This window comes from Pleurodeles waltl, chromosome 8, assembly GCF_031143425.1.
Source record: "Pleurodeles waltl isolate 20211129_DDA chromosome 8, aPleWal1.hap1.20221129, whole genome shotgun sequence".
In the NCBI taxonomy this organism is placed as follows: domain Eukaryota; kingdom Metazoa; phylum Chordata; class Amphibia; order Caudata; family Salamandridae; genus Pleurodeles; species Pleurodeles waltl.
In genome coordinates, this window is record NC_090447.1 from 995,502,980 (window position 1) to 995,526,229 (window position 23,250).

Here is a 23,250-nt window from a genome sequence, read left to right on the forward strand (position 1 = left end):
AGTCATAGAAATCAGTGAGTGCTGGAGTGGAGGTCAGTGGGTTTGTTAAAAAGCAAAAGACATCATCTGCAAAAAGAACACTTTTAAATGTCTTGCCTTAAACCACCATACCCATTATTGCTTGGTAGTCTTTTGTCTTTTTTATAAGGAGATCCAATACAAGAAAGAAAACAGGGGGGGGGGGGAGAATGGTCACACCTGCCTCAGTCCTCTCAAGAGTTTTGTGGATTTAGATAGTTGGGCCTGTGGGGGTTTTGAAGAAAACTTTGAATGTGAACTGACAATTAACCCTTTTGAAGGCCTTCATAGATCAAACAAGAGAAGGACCATCTGAGTTTTGCTTTTATTGGCTAGACCAATCAGATTGACCCCCAGGGCTGTGTTATCATAGGTTTATCAACCACTGACAAATCATGCCTGGAAAGGAAATACTAATGTTAGTCAGTTTAGCTTCATTCTCATGACAAGGATTTTAGCAACATAACTGTGTTGTAAAGAAGCAGCATTGGAAGCAGCTTGAAATTGCAGTTTAAAGTGCCATTGTCAGACTTTCAAAGGACCTCAATTATCACCTCCCTCATGGTGTCCAAAACCTGCTGAACCTCCTCAATGTAATACAACAGTGTGCACGTTTTTTACCTTTTTAGGTTCCAGAATAGAGAAATCAAGAGGTGAAAGATAACCAGTTCATTTTGCAAGCATTTTCAGTAATCTTCAATCAATTTGAACAAGAAATACATTTTTAATAAACATTTTTGTTAAAGCCTATAAATTGCACAGCATGTTGAAAATTTTGTAGAAAGGGCAGAAAAACCATTACACACTGAAAATGATTTTTCCAGGGAATCTGTGGAATACCAGTGGTTTTATTATGTCTGATGCAATATATAGCCATTAAGACATTTCTCTGTGTTTTTAATATTGTTTTTAACACACATGTATGTTGAAAATAACAGAAGAGCCAATTGTTGTGAAATGGAGTTTAGAGAAGTGTTGCCATCAGAAATATTCTAATAAAACAAATTGGCAACATTTCAAGACAGAAAAATAACAAACATGCAAAATGATTAATTAGAATGTATTGTTGTAATCATTCAAGTGCATGATTGCATTGTGCCTGCAGAATTGTGTCACGTTTACTATCCTGTCCTTTGAAGTCGTTACAAAGCATCCCAATTTCCTAACACATATGCCCAAACTATTTGTTTTGTGCTTCACTATTTTACTGGATTAAATCTCCAACAAACTATATGATGGCCAGAGTCTCCACGTACATCCATTTGTTGACAGAAATTAATAGATTGCTGGAGACTGAGCAAATGTTAACATTTGCACAAAACATTTCTCCAGATGACTAGGATCATAAAAAAAGAAAAGTCAAAAGAATCTGTAAGTTGGGCTGACACTAGATAATAAGTATCCAGTTTTCATTTCCAGTACAGTCTTATGTCTGGCCAATGTTACATTGGGCACTAAAAAGAGAAGGAGCACCGAAGCAACTAGAAGGTATCCTTTTTCTGGCAATATCTCATTACTGTCTTTGTTTTGCAAAACCATCCCATGTTTTGTAACAATGGTGGAGGCATGTGCTATATCGAGGAGGTGCAAGCCTTCTTGTTGCAGGGTGTGAACGTGATAATGTTCTATGATTTGGCTCTTTTATGGCAGTTGTTCATAATAAGCAGGGTGATCAGCAATGGAAGAGCGGTGGACACCCAATATTATATATCAGGTTACTTGGGTAGTCATAAGAAACAGGCTTATTAATTGGGGAGGTGGTCACCTACACCAGCTGAAGAAACACAATCTAGCTAAGCCAAAACACGGTCCCTAAGGAGTCTCTGCTCAAGACTTGGTAAATATTGCACAAGAAGTAGACAACCCATTAAGAAATGTGTGTTAATTTCAAACAGTACCAATAATTTTATAGCTAAGAAAACACCAAAATAAAAGTCCTAATCCTAGTAGAGTAATAGAGGAAAATAACCAGCAAACAGACACCACATGATTAAAATCAGATAAGGGAAATCCAAGAAATTAAAGGGCTAAGGTAAAGAGTTCCTAGAAAAAAGTAAAGAAACATTCTGAAGGAACAGTTTGTGGTTTACTGAGACATGAGCACAGTTTGAGGCTGACCGTAATAGAGGGGAGTTTGGATATTGAAGGTGGGTCACCCTGTTAAACTTTTTTACCTTCTTACTTAAACTTTTTTTTTCAAAAATTCAAAGTCCTATAATCAGGAAATTTCAGTGAAAGCTACTGGTTTTGGCATCAAAATCTCTAGGAGGGGCAAAGAGGGATTATTGAGCCTTCATGGTTCGTTCATTGCTGAAAGAATGTCACCTCACCCTGGTTCAGAGTTGTACCTCCTTACTTAGTCACTTTTCTGTTTTTTTTTTAAAAGGTCCTCCTGAAACAACCTTTGTGTGTCCACCCCTGTTACATTCTAGGACACTCTGGTGCTGAGCCAGAAGTCAGACATTTTCCCAAATTGCCTGGAATCAGTGAGCTTGAAATTATCCAGGTGTTGCTGAAACTGAAAAAGAATTACCTAAAATGTGCTCACGCAAATCAGATTTTACAGCCCATCAAAGTAATCTACTCTTGTGCTTTTCACCAATCCTTCTGTGCCTTTAATCACACATCTACAAAATCACCCCAAGACTTCTGTGACTGGTTTGGGGTGACCCCACACTTCAGGCAATAGTTTTTGGTAGTGAGGTCAAACTTGAGAATGAGTGTGGGTTTGTGGGTTGATTGAACCTGCTCTGACTCCTCCGGGTTCAATATGGCATCCATCCTTTGGAGTCAAATTCTTCCAATGGGACAGGGTCCAAGGCTGAAGCTGGCAAGGGTACCTTGAAGTCGGATACCATTTTATCAAGCTCCTGTTGAAGCAGTTTGATGCCTAAGGCTCTAAGCAGGTCAAAGTTGGTTTCCATCTCTGACACAGTTGCTTTGTTGCTGAGATGGATTTGCCGCTTCATAGTGACCCAAATTTTTTTTTCTTATTTAGTAACATTTTTGGGTTCTCAAAATCCTACAGGAGAACAAGATTCGAAGGTATAGCTAAGCAAGCCTTCACAAGGCTGGTATATTAACTACAACATCAGACTGAACTCATTTGAAGCTCAGCAAAAATCTTGAGTGGGTCATTGAACCTGATTTTCTTGCTCATCTAGGAGGTGACCTCCTTAGGCATACCTCCACAATTGTTCCTGGCTCTCTGGAGGTGGAAAAAATGATGTAGGGCCTCATTATGAGTTTGGCAGTCAGACTGCCAGACCGACATGTTGGCGGTCCTAAAAATATTGCCTTGCTGGCAGTCTTTCAGTCCACCCTATTACGAGTTACACAGGCAGGGCCACCTACAGCCAAGCAAAAATGCCAGACAGGCAGAAGTGCAGCAGCCTGGAAATAGGGGACCGACCTCCAGTACCATCAGCTCCGCGACCAACCACTGAGCATATTACAAGCACATCGGCATCATGCAGGACCCTTCATGGCTGCCAGCCAATGTCGGTCCGAACCACAGTGGTTCGCAGTCAGCAAAGAAATAGACAACTGCACATCAGATGAATTTGAAAAAACAACACAGCTGACACACAGTGCCACAGTGGACACACCTGCAAAGCATACTATAAGAGATACCCCTTCACACATCACAATCCTTTGCATTTTCAATGCAAAACAGAGAAGTCTGAGCACCTTATTTCCGAAACACTTTATAGATTAGGCACCCTTCTATTTCACCATCTCATAGAACGCCCTGCACACACTTTTGTCCATTCACACACTTTTGCACTTTCCTTGTTTAGTAAGTCGTTGTCACCTGTTTATTTTTATTTTACCACCATGTCACAGACTTAAAATCCATGTTTTTCAGAAGATGAGTTAAAAGTCATGGTAGATTAAAGCATAAGAGTAGAGCCACAATTTCTCAGTAGTATAAGGGAAATGTAGGACATGATTGTCTACAGAGTCAATGCTGGAGGTACCACCCTGTGCACAAAGGAGGACATCAGAGGTGAAATAACCTCAGGGGCAAAGTCCGTTCCCTGGTCTCCAGGTACCGGCTGCAGGCCAAGAAAACTGGGCCATGGCCCAATCACATCTCTTCCCCTGGGAGGAGAAGGTATTGGTCATCCTGCATCCTGAGGGCTTGACAGGAATAGCTGGGGAGGTGGAGTTTGGTAAGTCACAACACTAAATATGTCACAACAATGCAATGCCAGGCATGCTCACAGCTCACCTTGGTCCACTGTCTTGCTCATGCACCCCACCACATTCAATACCTAGAGTATTGGGGCATTGACAATGTCAATCTGTATTGTTGGACCAAACAGCACAGCTACCAAGGCCCATCACATGCCATAATTCCAAATGGTGCTTGTAAGTCTTTCAATATCAGAAAATGATAACAGGACTCATGGTATGTCTCAACAGGTAAATGTATGCGCAAACCTAAATGCAGTCTGTATGCAGATATGTAATGCACAACAATTGTATAGTGTGTTTAGTACAGAGAGTTACCAACTCCGACTCACAGGAGGCACTGTTTCAGCAACTCCAAACACCTGACAAGTGACTGGTCATCACTACTCTACATATGCCCTGGTTTACCGAATCACAAATTAACTTCACTCACCTGGGAGGATGTCATTTGTCAAGTGTAGGAAGTAGGAAGAGTGTCCTCACAGGAGGCACAGTTTCACTACATCTAAACACCAGACCAGTGTTCACTTGTCTAAAGACCTTTGTTTGGTAACTCTTAATTGAAGTGTACTCACCTGGAAGGATAATATTTGTATAGTATGTGTAGTACAGGGAATGGCATGACTACAGAGGCCAGGAGGCTCTGTTACTGTTAGTCCACTGACCAGACTAGTGTTCTCTTGTCCAAATACCATTGTTTGGTAAACCTCAAATGAAGTGTACTCACCTGGGGAGATCACATTTGTATAGTGTGCATAGTGCAGGGAGTGACATGACTGCTGAGGCCAAGAGGCTCTGTTACTATTACTTCACTCACCCAACCAGTGTTCTCCTGTCCAAAGACCATTGTTTGGTAACTTTCTATTGAAGTGTACTCACCTGGGAGGAAAATATTTGTGTAGTGTGTGCTGTACAGGGAGTGACATGACTGCAACTCCCAGGAGGCACTGTTTCACTAAATCCAAACACCAGACCAGTTTCCACTTGTCCAAAGACCTCTGTTTGGTAACCTCTCAATTGAAGTGTACTCACCTGGGAGGATACCATTTGCCAACTGTGGGAAATAGAGGAAGTGACATGACTGCTAAGGCAAGGACCCTGTGTCCAGAAATCCAGCCATCAGTCTAGGGTACACTTGCCCAAATACCCCTGATTGGTAACTCTCACTTGAAGTGTACTCACCTGGGGGGGTAATCTTTGACAGGTGTGTTAAGTAGAGGGAATAACCTGACTGCAACTCCTAGGAGGCACTGTTTCACTGACTCCAGAAACCAGCCTGGTGTTCTCTTGTCAACATACCCCTCTTTGGTAACTTCCAATTGAAGTATACTCACCTGGGAGATACCATTTGCTAAGTGTTGGGAATTAGAGGGAGTGGTATGACTGGAAAGCCTAATAGACCCGGTAACTCTAACTCCAAACACCAGAGCAGTGGCCACTTGTACAAAGACCCTTGTTTGTCAACTATCAGATGAAGTATACTCACCAGGGACTGATCAAGCACAGATCATGGCAAATCACACATGTATATGACAACATAGCTCCATCTTGGCTTGCTAACATGATGAAATATTGGAGGGCATGAATGACACTTTAAACACTGTGTAAAACAAATATTCTTAAGGCCTCAAGGTGCATTACTACATTGGTATTGGCAGCAGACACATTCACACTGCACTGTTCACGATTACTCCTGTCACATGTACAACAATATACTGGGTCTGCCCGCATCACACTCAACTAGCCCTCCTAATGGGAAAAGCCATATCTTGCCAAGCCACTGTTTTGCCTCCACTGGTGGCAAGATGGCATTTTCAGGCCATCCTCCCCAGTGCTAATGATCTGCACATTTCAGCAGCAGCATGAGCCCAAATGAATTGGTATGCTTCACACATGGCACGCACGTCAAGACTCCCAATACCATGCTTACGTGCTACAATAGGATTAACTGCAATTTTAGTTTATTCAACATCTCTTCTGACTGTACACTGAACAATTGGAGGTAGATGTCACAATACATGCAGTAACATTGTATATTTTACATCAACAGCAGGAGCTGCCACTGGGGATACAGAGGCTACAGAACAGACTACCACTGCCTCCTTTGATGAAGCCCTCAGTGAAGAAGACACTCCTGGATTTCTGGATGTGGAGGATAGTTCTGGCCCATCTGGGCAACCTGGTAGACAGCAACAGTGAGTATCACTGTAGCCACAACATCACCTCCCAGCCCAGTTGCCTCTCTGTCACAGGCAGCCATTTGCCCCCCAACCTGTGTCCCAAGCACAGTGTCTACCATCTCATGTCCCCCAGTCCTGGATCCTGAGTTGCAGTGAAACACTTCTGACAATGAGCGTCCAGGAACAAGTTGGGGTGAGCACCATGTGGCAAGGGCACAGGTCCATGGTGGTAGGTAGGGAGGGATGCTGTGGGCCAGCAGGCTAAGGCCACTGGGGCTGATCTTCGTTAGGACACTATCGCCATGTCTTGGGAGATTTATCAGGAGGGATAGGTCAAGTCATGTCTGAACTCCAGGAAATAAAGCAACTACCGAGGGAAATGCACAGAGACATGGGGGGAAATGGAGGCGCACAATACCAACATGGCCTATCTAACAGGGGTGCTGAGGGGCATTCACACTACCCTAAGCAGGGCTTTTCAACAACAGTTTACCCCTTCCTTTGGATCATCAACACCAGGCACATAAACTTTGGTGCCAGCCACTGGAAGGGAGGTCCTACCAGGGGAATAACTAGACCCAGAGAACCCTGCCTCTGCAGCAGCAGACCCCTTCCCCCACAAGTGGAGATGTCCAGCAAAGAATCCAAGAAGTGCAGATTGCTGGACACCCACCACTGCCAGCAAGTGATCTCTTCCTAAATGACCTCCTTTGTGTTCCAAACATTCACTCTGTGGACAGATCCTTAACTACCTACCAGTTCCAATGGGAGGAGCACTCTGGACTTTGGACTCCCAGTGGTGTGGCATATACTCCAATGATTTCATTCACCATGATTGACCCCTTCACTTCACATCCTTTGTTTCTTACAGTCCCATTTTTTGTTAGAATTAGCATTGTAATAAATTCACCTATAACAAACTCATTGTCTTCTTGCTTAATTTTCACATTTTGCTACGTAGAGATTTAAGACCCTGTGAACCTTCCAATCAAGTCACAAACTACTTGTGCAAGCAGGAATATGTTACAGGTACACAGTGTCCAGCTCACGATTACCTACATTACACAGGCACAAGTACAAGTACAGTACAAGTGTCTAGCCAAACCCAAAGTTTAATGGCAGTATACAGCACATAGGCTGTCAAAATGTCTGGACTCTCAGGAACAGGAATGGGTGACTCACACTGAGTCAGTGGACACATTCCAAGGCACAGACCCCCAGACCTTGGAAGGAAGGGATTTGTCAGACATTGTCATGTAAAATAGGCAAACATTAAAGTGGTTGATCTCATCAGCTTGAACCTTATCACATACCACACCAAAGTGATGCAACATCACATAATCGAAGATACAGACAGATGGCAGTACAATAGTCCCTAATCACAGGTCTATCATAATCCAGTTACCATGCATCTGGTGGTATGTAACAAACATATGTCAGTGTTGTGGCACAGACACTATCACCTGCAATATTAAAACACATCTACAGCTCTAAACAGGTCCTACAGAAAGAGTGTTTAGGCAATGTGAAGGAAAAATGACTTCAAGAAAAGCTAAGGCTACATAGTTTCAGAAAGCATGATGACACAAATGATGTATCTGGCCAACCACAGTGCACAAAACAAGTGCTATGTGTACCTCTGTACCTCCACCCAAACACTGTGCAAACTGTCTTGGTACAGGTCTCATACATCCAAACTATGTGACCTACATTACCTGGAACAGTCCATGCCCTATTTGAATGTCAGACCAGCTTCAGATACCTGCCAATGTCACAACATAGAAATGCCCACATGAAGATGCCATGGTGAAGGTACCTCAACAAAGAACAAAACAAGAAGCATAGACATGATACCATACACAAGACACATAGCAAGCAAATGGATAAGGAAGTACATTGTAAATAAACGGACACAAATAATGCAACATCAACAAGGTGGGGATCTCTCAAAAGCTATGGTATCAAGCAGCCTATGGCTGAATATTGCAGAGTTTCAGCTCCCTAGCTGTTTCTAAAACACTCAGCTCAACACATTCTCACAACTGCAGTTCATCATACAGTCACAGTCATTAGATCACATGATATAATTACACTCATGAAAAGTAGCTACTGATGAGATTTCCCCACAGGTCAGCTGCTTCCTTTTCACCACTGTCATCCTCACTTAGCATTTCAGGTTTCTCACCCGGTGCCACTGTAGGCGACCCCTCCGCTGGGATGTATAGAATATTCCTCCACAGGGCAATGTTGCAGCGTGCTACAATTATCTGACACACTTTCCTGGGTGAGTAGAGGGGGGCTCAACCAGTCTGGACCAGACAACGGAATCTGGCCTTCAGGAGCCAAAAAGCAAGCTCCACTGGCTGCTGTGTTCTTCAGTGGGCCTCATTAAAGTGGACTTCCCCTGGCGGAGTTGGATTCCTCACTGGCGTCAACAGCTAAGGGGGGTTAGGATATGCTGAGTCTCCAGTCGAGGAATGGGACATAGGTGCAACAATGAGTCCCTTGCTTTATGATTGTAGAACTTGACATTGCACAAACACAATCAGGACAGATGTGACTTACCAACCAGTCAGGTCCTCTCTGGATGCAGTTGTGACATCAGCTGGGGTATGGTGCTGTTCTGCGTTATGAAGGAATCATATGCTGGACCTTCATAACGAGCACAGACATGTGATTTGTAGAGAACTGCCAAACAGACAACTTTCACATCGATGGAATGGAAGTTCTTTCAGTTGTGAAATACTTGTTCAGTGGCCAAGACAACATGAGTGCCATCAATGACCCCCACCAGATGTGGGGGGTGTCCAAAACCATAAAAGTCAGCCTTCACATTGGCTAAATTCTTATGTCCGGGGAACTTGATATAGTTGTGTTTCAACATTGCTGAGAGGATATCCTTCAACACCAGGCTGAAAAGAGGTTGAAACATGCAAGCAGCTAGGGTCACTGCATGTTGGAAAGACCCTGTGGCTAGGAATTGCAATAGTCACATGACTTGTATAATGGGTGCTATGCTGGTTGGATAACTAATACCTGGCATCAAATCTGGCTCCAATTGGCCATATAAGTCTACTATTGTTTGCCTATTCAGACAGTAGAGCAGTATATTGTGATGTTCTTCCATGGTCCAAGGTCTGTCAGTGGAGAGAAGACAGGATGTTATCAAATCCTCCTTCTCCATCGGTACCTATTTATGACAAGGCATGATCTGTAACATTAGTCAGTGTGACCCCCGTAACATACATGATGCATGCCAACAATATCATGTGACTGTATGTTCTGACCACCAAAAAGAGTGTCAATGATGGTGGCCCATGCACCATTGTTAAATGCCATCTGTGTCCTGCAAGACACAACATTGGTGGTTGAGCAGAAGGACCTACATGACAAGACAGAATAATTATGTTTGTGATGAAACTAAACATATTGTAGGTCTGACACATTTTATAAAGCCAAATACAGCATTTCAGGCCGCTAAAATGGCCGATGCCTGGCCTACTCCAATGGACCTTAGAAACCACCCGTGACCGCTGAAGGAAGTCGTCATGGTGGTTGGCGGTTTCTACCGTGGCAGACACAGTCATAGGCTAATTTTGCTACTTGTGGCCCAGTGGCTGTGTCTTCTGGCAGTGACGACCGGATAAATGATTGATGTGACTGCCATGTTGTGCAGATTCACTAACTTGACTACTGACACTACTCTACTGTCAACAACAGCTCCACAACCTAAGCTCCTATGTGCCGCCTCTGGGAGCAATCATCATCATCAACACAAGCTTTATTCGGTCAACAGACCACCAAAGCAACACAATACATTATAAATATCATTAGAAAAAAATATACAATCCTGAATTAAAACTAATAAATGGTAATTGGTAAATAATTTTAAAACCCAAATAACTCATATTAAAACCCACCCAATCATTCTTCATGCCTCCTTAGTTACAAAGGAATTACGTATATACCATGCTGCCACTAAAAACTTACTAACAGCAAAAATTAACACATTAGACCCCTGGCTTTTTAAAACCCTCAAAGCTATGGCACATTTACTCATCCTCATTTCACAACAGATTTTACAGATCCAATTTGACCTTGGGGTTGAATAAGCAGGGCAAAAAAACATGAAATGTTCAACTGTTTCAGAGGCACCACCGCACACAGGGCACATATCAAACGTGGCAGTTGGTCCCCAACTGTTCATCAAAGACTTCAAAGGCAAGGACCTGAAACGAAATCTAACGTATAAACCTTTACCCAATGAATCAGGTATCATATCTAGGTAAGATTCATACCGTGGGCACCACTTAAAATCAATAAAAAGGTTAGTTAATCGGCCATGGGATTTGCGACAAATATAATCATTTCTTACATGTGACCAGTATACAGATTTCAGAACTTTTTTGTGAGATTTCTCTAAATTATGGGGACTCTCCCAGTAGTCTCCTAAGCCCAAAGTGCGAAACCAATTGGATACATGCTTAACCCAAGGAATAGTAGCCGCATTTGGTCTCCTTAGTAAATCGAGAAGTGAAGTGTTTTAAATATCCAATTCGGGAACAGTCCAAAGCCTTACCCAATTTAATAGATGTCTTAGAGCAATTAAATCTGCTACTAGATTTAGATCCAAATCAAAAAACATTGGAGTCAATGGTGTAATATTAGGGCACGCAATCAAAGCCCTCGCAAAGTTGTTCTCACCCACGGCTAATCTATTACTGTTGGAGGATCCCCATACCTCTGCACCATAGACAGCAGCTCCCTGCGCCTTAGCTACATAGATCTTAATCGCTGGGGATACAGCTTTTGTGGTCGTATTCTTATAGAAGTGCAGTATAGATGCTGCTCTATGTTGTAGGAGTCCCACACTTTTACTGACCTGGTCTTCCCAGTGTAATTTACTTGATAACCTCACTCCCAGATCGTCGATTGAACTAACCTTGCTCAAGGGATCTCCATCCAATGTAATAGTACATTTCTTATGCGGTCCAGAATTGAATACCATCAATTTGGTTTTGTTAAAATTCAGCTCCAGACCGTAGTTCCGACAATCTATCAACAAGAATTTGTAGCCCTATTGGGGTCTTTGAGATGAGGAGGGAATCGTCGGCAAAAAGGAGAATGGGAATTTTCTGAGCGTTTAGAGAGGGGGCATCATTCTGACATGAAATTATGTCCTGCACCACCTCATTAATAAAAAGGGAAAACAAAAGTGGAGCCATCACACAACCCTGGTGAACTCCCGTATAAATGGGGATTTTTTCAGTCAGCTCACCTTGGTTGCCCCATCTCACTTGCGCGCATGTGTCTTCATGCAATCGCTTTAGTATTTGAATTATACTCGCTGGGGTCCCACTTCCCATAATTTCTCTCTTGGTACCAAATCAAAAGCAGATCGCAAATCTACAAAAACAACATACAGAGGTTGCTTGGCAAGAACTACATATTTCCAGTATAAAACAGCCAGCCTAAAAACCTGGTCGACCGTGCTGATTTTGGGTCGAAACCCCACCTGGAGAGGAGAAAGGATCTCATGGTCAATGACCCAGCTTGTTAGTCTTCCTAAAAGTTGTTTTGCAAAATGTTTTTGTAAATTGTCTAGAAGACTAATCGTTCTATAATTAGTTGGAAGATTTGCATTAACCTTTTGTAAATAAGGATCATTTCAGCCCCCTTACACGTGGTCGGAATTTAACCCCCTTTAGCAATTTTATTTGAAAGTAAATTTATGTACCAGGTCCATATGACTGGTTCAGATCTGTAAAGATCTCCTGGAATCTTATCCGGTCCTGGAGCTTTACCTGATTTAAAAGAGTGAATTGTATCAAGGGTTTCTTCCATAGAAAAATAAATGTAATTCTCGGGGTCATAAAAACCCTCTCCTAATGAATCAATGGAAGAATTCACATCCAGCGATGATTAAAGGCCCTACTTCACATCATAAGTGTCGGAAGCCAACGGAATACCAGATATAGCTTAAAGGCAGGAAAAATGGTCCACCCAGCTTTCTGGTTGTATATGGTTCCTAATGTTGCTCCTGCCCCCTCTTTATCGTTTAGACAACAATTCCCAAAACAACATATTATTGTTTAGTTTCGAAGCATCTAGTAATTCCTGCCAGATGGAATCTTCCCAAGATTTTTTTGCTCGAGCGATGGCCTCCTTATAAAGGTGTCTAGCTTGTTGTATCTCCCCTGAAAGCCCAATCATAATAGATTTTTTAACCCAGACTTTGCCCTAGAACAGGCTTCATCAAACCATCCATTACTTGCCAAATCCCCAGCCCGCGGTCTTAACCCAACCTTTTTGTAAAATAAACTTTGCATTGTTGAAATCATGTTATCATCTTCACTAAGAATAGGAATATCATTAGTATCCTGTTCTTCATAAACTGCCAAGTTGTCTATAAACAATTGATAGATCCCACATGACAGGTAAGGGTTAAACATCACCTTTGTCCACCCCACCTTCATAGAGCTGTTATTCAAACTTGGGGAAGGGACCACTGTATATTGGTTGTTGGAGGTTCTCATAAATACATCCCCTGAAAGGGTGAGGAGCAGGGGAAAATGATCACTCCACATCTCAAGTGCACCCTCATATCCCTCAACAGGGGCCATAACCTCACGTCTGCCAGAAAATAGTCAATACCACTTGTCGACCTACCTTGTTTAAATGTGTGCACAGTGTTTACATCAGAAGGCATACGACCATTACAGGCCCTAAGGCCATACTTTAAACATAAAGAAGCCAACTGGAGAGCCAAACGTGAACGGGAACAGTATCGATGACTAATTAACTGTGGAATTCCCCATAATTCGTCCTCCTCAACCGTTAAACCACTAAGCAAAGCAGAGGGTTCAAAAGTGCAATTCAGGTCCCCTGCTATAATCAAAGCAGACAAGGGTTGTAAAGTATCGAAAAAGTCTGATAAGAATGTTAAAATCTGGGACTCAGATCCTCGTGGGACTGATCGAGTATAGACATTAATAAAAATAATATTAAAACTCTGCTGAAACAAAATTTGCAAGTCCATTAGATCAACACAATCAATATCTAAAATCTTATAGTCACATTGCAATTTCCTGTTTAAAAGAATTAAAAGCCCTTCTTTGGCCCGGCCTATCGCCTTCTCCGGTAATTGGGCAGAAATATTAAATGAAAGGAAACCGTCTATGTCAATTTTGTCCTCTGCCCAAGTTTCCTGGAATAGACAGATATCTTGAGTGTCTATGTATGTAATCCAGTCTGGATCATCCAATTTCCTCGCAAGAGCAGCTGATTCCAAGTCATTATTGATAATCCATGGTTATCTAGCTCAATTCCATATACCTGGGGACTGGCATCCTCCTTGGTCATCTCCTTCTTGCTAGTCCTAATAGGTCCAGTCATATGTGAATCCACAGAATTAGCCCTGTTAGATACTTCCTGGGCTATAGTTAGTCATACAGGTTTTGACCAAGGGTTTTCGACTGCCACCAAAGAATCCCTCTCTTGTCGGTGGCTCGAACATCCATGGGTAACAGACTGGCAAAAACTATGGGGTTTTAATGCAAGATTAATCCCTCCCTTTTTCAGCTCCCTATACTGACGAGTACGTAAATCAAAAACTATAAGTTGTTCCACCAGTACCTTATCAAAAAACTGGATGGAAATTGAATCAAAATTAGACCCGGGGGACTGCATCTCTTTACTTCGGAAATATCCGAATGGATGACTGAAAGGCTATTCCGTCGAGTACGTAACCAGTGGATGAACTTATTAATCCGAGATTCATGATTCTCAACTGAGCCTTGTGGCAACTTGGGAACGTCAACCATGAAGATAATATTATCTCCACTCTTTGTACCTAAACTTTTAGTCATAAATGCTGGACCACTAGGTTTATTAAAAGAGGGAGAATCAAAAATAGTGGGGAGTTCTAAGAATCTGTTCAAGGGAGTCAAGATGTCAGCCTCCTTGCCTACTGTTTTAGAGGTAACTTCGGACGCCCTTGATTTTTGCCTATTTGGGGGGGCTTCGGAGTGAGCAGTATTGCAGACAGGATTCTCCATAGAATCCCTGCTCGTAAATATACTGTTAGATCCCCTTCTCTTGCTCATAGGATTCATCTCAAAATTTGATTAATGGTCCTCTATACCAAGCAAAGGCAATCCCTCACACTGAGGGAAGTTTGCTAACCCCTCGTAGGGGGTGTTAGTAGATATAGTTGACTTAGTCACTACAGACTTATCATCCCCCTTTACCACCACCACACCCTGTTGACATTTGCAACCACATTGGTGTGCCATTTTTCCCCTCATTAGTTTTGTTAGTTGCAAGACCAAGCTCCTAACTTTATCAACCCTCTGTAAAAGAAGAGCCATATTGGCTTCACTATCAGATGACTCCAAATCATTGCTGAAAATAGGGATATTAGATGAAATAACATCCTCAATGACTGGTTGGACAAGGATTGTGTATGATCCATAAGTAAATCGCCTTCCTCAGCCAGGGGGTCAAACCGATTAGTGCATAATACATTGGGAACCACCCATACCTCAGGACTTAATGGAAGGGGTATAATTGTTACATCCTCTACGGGAGTAACCCCTTGGCTGGTAGAGAAATTGGGAGCACTGCACAAAATTCCCTGTGATGGAGATAAAGTAATATTTCTTGTATTGGGCAATTCTTCCCCAACGTCAACCTAAGTAGAGAGATCTGGAATTTGCCCCCTCTTCTTCCTAGTAAAGATCTCTGATATTTTCGGGCTCAGATCGAACCCTTCTTAGTAAGCAAGCCCCCATCGGTATCCATATCACATTTCAGGATGGCCTCTACTTCCTCGAATAATAAATCAATTTTGTTGGAGTGTTTTTGGGCCACATCCCGTGGCCGTACTTGCTAATTTCCTAGGGCGTTTTTCCTGTTTTTTTGTATCATTCAAGGGCACAGGCAGGTCAGTAGCCTTCTTTTTCCCATAATAAAGAATAAATAATAAATGACAACCCTGAAGAAGGCTGTAAGCCACTAGCTCTTACTTGATAATTGTTCCTCCTGCCAAATTGTTGGGCCCTGCCCGGCTTCGATAGGGCGATGACGGGCGAAGACGGGCCCGTCTTGGCCCAGTCTTCGCCCGGGCACGTGCCCGGACGCGTCCTCCGTCCCGCGGGGGAGCACGTCAATTTCAGTGTATCCTGGGGCCTGAGTTGCCGGGAAATGGAGTCCTGCCCCGGGCAGATGTCAGAACAGCAGTATGCGTCCCGTGGGGAGCTTGTCAATTTCAGTGTATCCTGGGGCCTGGGTTTCTGGGAAATGGAGTCCTGCTCTGGGCCGATGTCAGAACAGCAGTACGCATCCCGTGGGGGAGTGCGTCAATTTCAGTGTATCCTGGGGCCTGGGTTGCTGGGGAATTGAGTCCTGCCCCGGGCCGATGTCAGAACAGCAGTGCGTGTCCTGCGGGGGAGCGCGTCAATTTCAGTGTATCCTCAGGCCTGGGTTGCCGGGAAATGGAGTCCTGCCCCGGGCCGATATCAGAACAGCAGTACCCTGGGAGCAATCATGTCATGTCCAGCAGGTGATAGGGCCCCTGCCTTCTCGCCAGAGGAAATGGAGAGGCTTGTAAATGAGGTCCAACTCCTGTATGGGCTCACCATAGGAGCAGGCAAGAATCCCAAGGGCACAATTGATATTGTTTGACACCATCCTTTCCCTACTCACGGGCTACAATGTGCCCCTGAGTACCAGTTAGACTTCTTGTGTGCCTGTTGTTACAGTCTGTGTGGCATCAATGGGAAGCACATGGTGCAGGTATTGTTGGCCAGTAACATATGTTCAGTTCAGTCCCATTGTGTTGTGTGAGGTTTTTGGGGTCCTAGATCCTCCTTGTGTATGTGTTAGACAACATATATGTGCATGACAGCATGAACAGTGTATGCATTTTGCATGAGTCAATTGAGGACCTTGGAAGCAATGTGTATAGTACCACAGATCTTTCACCCCACATCTGGCCTTTACAAACTGTATTCTGGAAGGCATATCCTGACTCACTCTGCCCTTCAGGTTGCCACACACACACCACATGCCAAATTGCTGATAGTCACATGATGGACTGTCATGCATGGAAGTGATGGAAATGGAGTGTCATGTAGGATCTGTATGCTCAGCCTGCAGAGACCAGGGTCTGTCAAATGTATCTCCCAGTATGGGATATAGTCCAGACTGTGGTAGAGTCACTGTGGCTATGCCACCTTTGGCAGTGTGCCCACTCCCTGTACACCAGCAGATCCTGGCATGTGGCCGATCTGAGTCTCTAGTTGCAACACTTGCCCTGAATGCCTCAGTCCATTGAACAGAATCGGAATAGATACTGAGGTTAATCCATGAACTAATCCATATGTGCATTTTGCATCACTGTCAATGTGTATCTTTGGCTCATCACAGGTCCCTTACTACCACAGCTGTATTGTCACCTTTACATAAGTCATATTTTCCTGTAGAGGCTTATTGAACTGATGATAGTCCAACAGTGCAGAGACCATGAAATGTGAGTCATTAGCTTGGTCACATAGCAATAATTGTACAATGCATACCTCTGTATGCTGGATGCCATCTCTGTGGGATAGAACATATGTCCAAAGGAGTGTTCTGTGGTACAGGTACATACCACAGTACGAACCCCCTAAAGTAGCATGAGTCTGTATTTGATAGGCCACATGTCCACACATGCACAAGGAAGATACTTACCGTACCCTCCATGCCAGCCCCATCATTGTCACTCAAATGTAAGGATGAAGTCTGTACTACGGCAGTTGCCTTTAGGTACTGTATGTAGTGAGTCAGTCTCACGGAGTGTGAACATGTTGGTCCAGTCAGGCCTCAGGAGTTTAGCCTTCAGAAGCCACATATGTGTGTTGTGTTTCTCTGTGGCTCACATCACAGTATATGTTGCTGGAGCATAAGCTACCTAATAACAGTAGGCTTGCTTAGTCACTGTGGGCCATGAGCAGGGTCGTGGGTTAGTCTGTAGATGGATTCAAAAGTGTGTAGTCATGTCCCTGTACTTGTTGGCTTGTGTGCTTTACACTTGTGAAGTGTTAACAAATTGAAAATTTCTAGCTTGGTTTTTCTGACACGTGTGTGACTCAACCATTTGTGTGAAAACTTGTGCTTGTAATCTCTTCAGTTGTCTTTTGCATCAATGCAGGTCATAAGAAGGTCACCCTTCATAAGAAGGAGATATTGACATCCATCGCTGGAAGGTGCAGACGCTGGAGTCCACTGCTGGTGAAGTGCCCACTGTTGCAAGAAGTGGGAGGACTTGAGATGCTGGGCCCGGAAGATTGCAAAGGTCCAGCTGACGTTGTCCTCCCAATGTGGGCAGGATGCCTGTTGGACTATGACAACCCTAATGGCCTGCATCCTGGCAGTGGCACCCGTAGACTTTGATGGGCATTTGATGGGAAGCACAGCAGCCACAAGTGGGTGAGTACTGGCATATTCCTGCCTGTCACATTGCCAAGTTAATGTTTTAGATGCTGCCATCTCCCCCTGACGATTAGGGATGAGCAATATGTGACACAGTAGATGAGTGACTGTTTTTAGAGATATGTGATGTGGTGCATACTGATGTGCCTTCCCTGTTGGCCCAGGGACCTAGGACACAACTGGGTACAATCCCAAAACAATTTGCTCCCCAGGGACAACATATGGTTGTTTACATTGATCAATCATGTAATGTTTGTTGTTGTAGTGGTTGTAATTCTCTGCAACAGATCACTACTCCTTAGTGTTACAGGCCAAAGGTAAGGAAGCGATTGATCACTGTCCTCAGCCGTGTGTCTGGTCAAATGAGCACATTGACATCTGCCACCTAGAGGCTACTTGTCTTCAGTGTGCGAAGGGTGCTGGTGCTTCATTAGTGCTTCATTAGTAATGTGAAGGTGGCTGTCATACACATGACAGAGCATACATTGATCTTTGTGTGCAGCTACAGATCAATACTTTTCCTTGGTAAGTGGGGAATGGCCATGGGCATGATTCATGTGCCATCACTGTTGCCAGCATTCCTTGTGCCTGCATGTTAGCATGTGTCCCTTTCTATTTTGACAAAATGTGTACACTGGTGTGTCATGCATGATCTGCCTGTGTTATTGGGCTGATTTTTGTATTCCCTCATGTGCATGCAAACCTGTTTGTGGAATAGGCCATTTGCAGTGGGGTTACATTTCATGTGGTGACACAGACAGGAGTGTGCCACCATTGATTTTTGGCTGACACATACCCTCAACCGTCATTGCATGTCATTTGGCATATACATCTGCAGTAGCAATGAGGGACAAGACGTGAATGACAAGACTTTTAAGCAACTATGTGCACGTCCAGGCCATTGATGTGGCATCATGTAACAAAGTGCACTGCACATGTGTATTGGGTAAGTTTTTTATATGACTTTTGGCATGCATCATGGAATGTCTTGCGGTTATGTTGAAATCATGTGTTTGAATACAACAATTCATCCACAGACATCTGGGTTTGCAGGACCAAAATAGAGACAGTGATGTAGCTTTCTATTGGGCAACATGTTGAGTGCCTTCTACAGATACTTGCAAATCTTTATGTCTCTCCAATATACCAAGGACTACTGTCTTCTACTGACATTATCAGAGCATTGCATTGTAAGGGGTGCTAGACATTAGTGATGATTTCCCTGGGGATTGCTGATTCATTGCGTTGTGGAGTTTAGGGACATAGCTCCCTGACAATTTGATGTCTATAGTGTACATTTCCATGCCAAATGTGTGGCCTTTCAGAGCAACATTAGTACAACCTCAATGTGACACATTTCACTTGGTGAAGTGTGCAGTGTAAATATATTTCCAATGTTATATGAGTATTTCCATGTGACCGTCTCAAGACTACTGTAGTGTTTTCAGTAACATGGCATGCTCTGGGAGCATCATTTCACATTGTTGTGTTATTGTGTATGTGACAAATACATGTCTGCATGACCTTGTGTGATATCTGTGAGACTGCAGTTGGCATTGGGATACTTTTGTATGACAACAGGTAAGTGATGTATGCTCCCTGAGGCAAAGCATTGAAGGTGATGTGGCCTCCTACTTGTTCAATGGTTTCTGTGATTTCAGAATGTCAGCCATGCAATTATAGTTGTCTGAGATCCTGATTTTCCTTTGGGCAACTGTTGACAGTTCAGATGGCATGCACACATATGGTATGGTACATGTAGGGGCCACTTAGGTGGAGTTTGTTGTGGGGGGCTACTTGACACCATGGTAATGTTTTGCTAATCACAGCTGTTGTTCAGGTGTGATCAGGGACTTATGGTGACCCTATTGCTCTTTGTATTTGCAGCATCAGCCCAGTCAAGCAAAGGAGACAGGGCACAGCTGAGTGGGGAAGCATCTGGCCATGGGACCTCGGGTCAAGTCACCACCGACAACTGAGGGACCCAGTGGCCCTGAGGGTGAGGGGAGTGCCATGGAGGAGACTGGATCTACATCATCTTCATCATCGGATTCCTCCTCCAGTAGCCACTCCTTAGTAGTCGCAGACCCATCGGGACCTGCTACAGTACCATCTTTGTCTGGCACCCCCAGTTCTACCACCTCACTCCTGTTGATCTCCACCCAGTTGGCCGTGCCTGCTCACCAAATTGGGTGGGTGCCTCATTAGCCACAGGCACCTCAGCCCCTGTTACCCCTGTTGCCCTAAGTGAGGAGGCTGTTGACCTCCTGAGGAGTATCTCTGTGGGTCAGACTGCCATTGTGAATGCCATCCAGGTATTGGCCTACCAACTTCAGAAGACCAGTGCTTTCCTAGAAGGCATTCATAGTGCCATGTCTGGCCTACAGAGATTTTCAGGCTCTGGATTCCTCATTGACAGCAGCTAGTCATCCCCACATTCCATCCCCCATATACATCCCTCTTCCCATTCCAAAACCTCAATTGCCCTACCTATCCCAAGCACACAGACAGATCTGCATTCCCCAACCTCAACACACACACACAGCATACATAAGCACAAACACCACAAAACACACTGACATGCAAGTACTCAACATACACCCACACACACACAACATCAGACACCACTTCCCCAGACACCCCCACCACTGGCCCACACACCATATCAAGCATGCACACAGTCACTACAACAGCAGGCAGTGACACACCCACTACACCCAGCAAACCTGCAGACACCACCTCAACAGATACACAGGTATCCACCACACCCACCATACCTGCAGACACCACCCCAACTGACACACACACATCCACCAAGACAAGCATACCTGTAGACACCACCCCTTAAAACAGAAACACATCTATCACTCTCACATCACCCAGCATCTCCACCTCCCAGCCCCCATGACACACAAACACACATGCTAACACAAGCAACAGACACCACCCTAACATAAGCATACGCCACACATGCACACACCTGAGACATCTATACCGACACACCAGACAACCACTGCCTCAACCTCTAAATCCCCAACTCCTTCTGATGACCGTTCCCGTGTTCCAAAGAAATGTTTTTTTTTAAACTTGGTATTTCCCCTGTTCCCTCCACCCCGTCCCAAACCCAAGAGGCCCGACCCACATCCCAACCCATCCCTTCCACATTCAAGTCCTCTCCTGTCACACCTGCACCTCCTGCCAACACCCATACCCTTTCCACCAAGAAAAATCCCATCCCTCTTAAGGAAGAGTCCACCTCTCCCAAACCCACCCATCCCAAATCAGAACATCCCCCCTAAGGATGATCCCTGAGGTGCCTTCCTGCCTGCCCACTTGATTCTCCTTCCTGTGGAGGTTCCCTGACAGTAACAGAAGTCAAGTGTGGGCACATTACTGTGCACTGAAAGACTGATGGACTGGCCAATAGCCTTGGACAATTTTAATTTGTTTAAAAATAAACCCAGTTTTTTGGGGGTAGTACACCTTTGTCCTTCAATTCCTTTTATACCTTTATGTTCTTCCTGATTAATTTGTGTTGTCTGCTTTCAGTTGTTTGTGTTTCAGCCTGCTTGCTGATCCATTTGCTGTTTTTTGCACTATCTGACTTTGTGGACAGTGGTGGTGTCCCCTAAGGCAACAGTCGATGTTGACTGTATGGATATGTGGGTGTTAATGCAATTGTGCTGTCATTACATTGTGTTCTGTTTGCTATGGCAAGTATTTAATCTTGTGTTGTCCAATGTCAGCATGTATGGTGTTAGGCTTGTCCCCCTGAAATGGATTGTACATTCGTCTCACGTGTGGGAGCTCGCGGACATGGATGGTGTTCAATCGTGCTAGCTTCCTTTGCATTTGCCTGTGCATCCATCCATTTTGCTGTGTGTACCTTGCAGCTAATACATCTAGATGTATGTCCCATGCTGTTGCAGTTGTATGTGCTTTCTTGACTTGCACTTCCACATTTTGCAGATGGGCATGTCACTTGGCTATAATAGTTTTGTCCCTGAGATACTTGAAAGGCCAGTTCCTGTGCAAATGTTGTTTTAAGGGCATGTGCAAAGTGATATGTGTCCCAGTGTAGCATTCTTCCATGAGTGCTCCTGATGCTCCAATCCCTATTGGAGCATCAGGAGCATAGTGAGCTTTGTATATTTGCCCCACTGTACATTGTGCATCCCATTGTTCTTCCATTACGTTGCAATGAGGGTGATGTGTGAGTCCATTGCAGGGCTGTTTCAGGAGAGGGGTGCTTGTGTTCCATGACACATCCACACATATGCGTGTTGAATCTGATGACAGTCCATTGCATGTGGGAAATGTAAATGTGTATTTGTTGTATTGTTAGATGTGATATTGCTGTGTTGTTGGTGTTGTGTGACACAATGTTGTGTACTCTTCACTGTCCCTGTACCTAAAATGTTCAGATATGTGTTTTTGTGCAGTGTTGCAGCACATTGTGAGTGACCTGCCCAAAGGGGGGGTTTTGTGGCTGTGAATCCATCCTTCTTTCTGACTGCGTACATGATGACAAGTGCCCATAGCGTGACCCCTATCTCCTGTGAATGATGCTGCTATGATCTGTTATTGGGAGTAGTGACACAGGTAGGTGTGTGTACTTATGGTCGGTTGCGTCCATGGAAGCATGGATTTTGGGCTTCATCGATGATCAGCAGCACATGAGTGATGGGCTCTATGGTGGCACTGGATGTGTAAGGCTGCCTGCAGATAAGTTTCTCCCTATATGCTCTTCATTTCTGCCTGATAAGATGTGGTGTTTGGACCGCCACAGTCAGACTGGCGGTGTGCAACCTCATAATGTTTCCGGCAGCAACACAGGCTGTGCCTACCTGTTTGTGTTGCCTCATCACCGCAGCAGTGTGTGCTGCCTGGCAGTGCCGGAGAGAGTGTAGCTGTCTTTGCTCCATAGACCCACATGTCTCATAATACAGTAGTCTAACCTCCAAGCCGATGGTGGTTGGACCACCACCGCCACCATGGCGGTGCATGGACCGCCAGACTCGTAGTGAAGCCCTAAGTCCTGCTTTTCTTCAACTGCTGGAGATTTTTCTGGCCACTCCTGGAGCCCCTAAATCCATTTTGCAGGTGTCTGGACACAAGGCCCAACTATAGTCAGGGCTCTGACAGGGTCCAGTCCTCTGTATTAGTTGGATCTGTTGGAGTCAGGAGACCTTCTGCTTTTTATGTTCTTAGAGTAGGCAAACAGGAGATCAGCCACCTGAACTTTGGAGAACAGATTCACTCCCTGGCTTCCAAGCAGAATTCAGGAGTCAAGATAATTTTTATTTTATTTCAGCCAGGCCTTCAAATTCATCTTCCCAGGTCTAGGAATGGCTTGAGGAGGTGGTGATGCTGTGTTAGTTAC